The sequence below is a fragment of the Belonocnema kinseyi genome, chromosome 9, assembly GCF_010883055.1.
Source record: "Belonocnema kinseyi isolate 2016_QV_RU_SX_M_011 chromosome 9, B_treatae_v1, whole genome shotgun sequence".
In the NCBI taxonomy this organism is placed as follows: domain Eukaryota; kingdom Metazoa; phylum Arthropoda; class Insecta; order Hymenoptera; family Cynipidae; genus Belonocnema; species Belonocnema kinseyi.
The window spans coordinates 56,901,355-56,904,803 of record NC_046665.1 but is presented as its reverse complement, the minus strand read 5'-3'; positions in this window follow the sequence as shown (position 1 = coordinate 56,904,803).

Below are 3,449 nucleotides of genomic sequence, written 5' to 3'. Positions count from 1 at the left end.
ATATAATTGAAACAGATAATGACTTGGTTAACTTTTAAGTATGGTCGTGCGGTCTCACAGACTGCACCAAGCTTCTGATGTTTAGCTCTCTCCTCCCACTGGTGTAAAAAATTATTAATGATCAAAGATCGTAAAATTTATGAATTCCTTACTTATTCCAAAGTCCCTTCATGTACTGGCATAAGTTTCATAAAAAACTTCTTTATTTATTTCATTAGATATACGTACACACAGAGGCCTGTGAGACCTCAGGTCCATCTAAGGGCAAAAATGAAATCACGTCCATACTTAAAAATTAATAGTAAAAAATGTAAATTGTGCACTCTTTTAAAATATTTTAATACAAAATAATAATGTTTTTTATTTTTGCTATTTTTCTATTTTAATTAACCAACTTTCGTGGTCTCATTCTTGATTTTCTTCGGACTAATTTTTCTATAACTATTATTGTCTCAGCTGCAGCACGAGTATTAACATTTTGTTGAGTACTCGATTGGTCGATATGTACTCTAGAAATAAGTATATGGTTTTTTCCTCAGTGTAAATAAAAGGGACAAGAATTTGCGCATTAGGAAGAAGCGCAACTGAGACTTATTTATAACATACATTTATAATTATAGAATTTCTACACATAAAATCACATTCAACACTTAGAGAATACAATTCTTTAGAATTCAGCACTCGAACAATTTTGTGCATAATTTTTTAACATAAAAATCTTAAAAGAAAATCACTTATATAGCATTTATGTAATTTTTCTTAAAAATAAATAAGCATCAACATTTATTTATAAATGATTATTAGCGTAGCATAGTTGGTTAACGCTTTACTTATTTATGTACGGTGGGGTTTCCCGGTTCAGATCCGGGCTGAGGCAGATTTTTTTTTCTTGTTCTTCAAGAAACTGTTTGTCTTAAAATAATCGTTTAACATCAAATTCAAATTAATTAATAATTAAATGCTAAATAAAAATGTCTAACTGCAACAGAAATAGAAAATTAATCTATTTCAAGCGCTGCTAAGATTGATAAACGAACAACAAATTGTTGTTCGATTTTTTACTAACATTGCACATTTTCTATCTAGTAAGCTAATAACTCGATTAATGGCAAAGCACACCAGAGCTTCTATTCTACATTTTCAAAATTTCATTCTACCAGAGTATGGTCCTTTTCTTGTTCCCATTTCGTTATCAATTTTTCGTTTAAACTAAAACCAGCAACAAAATTTTACAAGAACTTTAAAATGTCAACAACAAAAGCGCATATTTATTTACAAAAGATGGTATTTTCTTTTATAACAAATGCTTATAGAACATTATAATTTTGATGAAATAATTAACCTTCTTGAATCAGATATGTATTTTTCGATTCATTTCCGATTTGAGTCATACTTTCTCAAATAATAATGAACTTTATGTGAGCGATTCTCTATATTCAGGTACTTTTTTATAAGAATTTTTGTTGCAAAAGTATTTACAAATATATCGGGTTTTTTATTCAAAATATTTGATCTTAATTAAAAATTGATAACAGAATTTCCAAAATAATTTTATCTAATCCAATATGGCAAATCGAAAATTAATAATGATCATAATTAAAAAAATGGACATTCCATTGTTTTTAGTGTCACTTACTTTTAATATAGTCTAAGAATTTTCAAATTTAAAAAGACTGATTCAGTAACTGAAGTAATAATCTAAAAATATGTATTTTCAAAACATATTACAAAATAAAATTAATTTGATTTTCAATATGTGATAATAAAACTTTTCAAATTTTGTCAAGAGCTTTTTATATTAAATCTTCTAAATTAAAGAAATTTAAAATTCAGATAATTAAAAAAATAAATTAAAAAAATTAAAAACTCTTCGATTTCAAAAATTTACAATTTAAACTTTGAAAGTTTTGAAGAGTTACAATTGAACATTCTTGAATTTTGAAAATACTAAAAAAATATGAGATCATGAATGCTTTTTTAGAATAGTTTAATTTTGAATACCTAAAATTGGGAATTATTGAATTGAGAAGATTAAATATTGAAATTAATTCAATTTTAAAGATACATAAATAAATTTTATTATATTTTTTCAAGAGATTAAAATTTTTAATTTTCCAATGTGAATGAATTTGGAATGTAAGTTATTAAAATTAAAGAATTTTTATATGCAAAATTTAAAATTTGTGAATTTTCAAAATCAGAAACTCTTCAATACTTTCATTTTCAAGCTTTATCATTAAAAGTTTTCCAGTTTTGTGAAGTTCTAATTGAAGAATCTTTAAATTTGAGTATTTGAAATTGAAGAATCTCCACTATTTTATGTGTATAATAAAAGAATGTGAAGCAATATTTAATTATTTTTGAAAATAATTCAATTTTTCAATTCAAAATCTTCCAAATTAAAGAATATTAAGTTGAATAATCAAAATTTTGACTTTTAAAAATTTAAAACTCTTCAAGGCTTCAATTTTAAGAATTGAATTCAAAGTTCTACCGTTATAAGGAGCTACAAATGAAATTTTTTGAATTTAGAAAATATATGTACAATTGCAAATTATTTAATTTTAAAGATTCTCATTTTAAAGGTATGTAATTTTTAACATTTTAGATGTATTAATTCAATTTTGAAGATTTGCAATTTAAAATTCTTCCATTTTTAAGAATTACAATTGAAGATTCATTAATTTTAAAAGTTAATAGTTTAAAATTATATCATCTTATACTTTTTTGAAATATGTATTTCAATTATGAAGACTTGGAATTGAAAATTGTTATATTTTGAATATTTCCAATTGAAGACTCTTTTATATTTAATGAGGATAACAGAAAATAATGCAATTTTAATTGCTTGTTTTAGAATGGTTCAAATTAAAACAATATAAATAGAAAATTATCAAATTTTAAAAATTAAAAAATTATATTTCTTCAATATTATTATTTATCAGATAATTATAGTGATATTGAGTAAAATAAAAAGCTCATCAAATTGTCATCGCGCGTCCAAAAATAAAAATTAGGGGGAAACTTTTGAACCGAAAAATCCCTTATATTTAAGGACGACAAACTAAGAATTCATATAAAAGGATAATAGATTTTCATTAATTTAAAAAGTAACATTCCGAGTTTTTATTTTATTATTTTCTTATTAACTCTTATTTCGAAAATACAAGAAAAACAAAAGTACTTTTTTACCCAATTTAAGCATTTTTAAAATATATTTTTCAGATCAAAACATTTGTATCTGTCTTATAGTTTTGATTATTGTTATAAAAAGGAATAAATTTTAAAACACTTCAATAAATATTCTCAAAGATATGATACGGGGAAGCAAAAGTGACCTTAATATGGAGAAACACCCATATGTAACTAGTACTGAAATTAATTTTTTGCAAATTTCATATACTAAGCAGCTGCTTTTGTTTTTTTAAGACTAATTTTTTCGAAAGTAA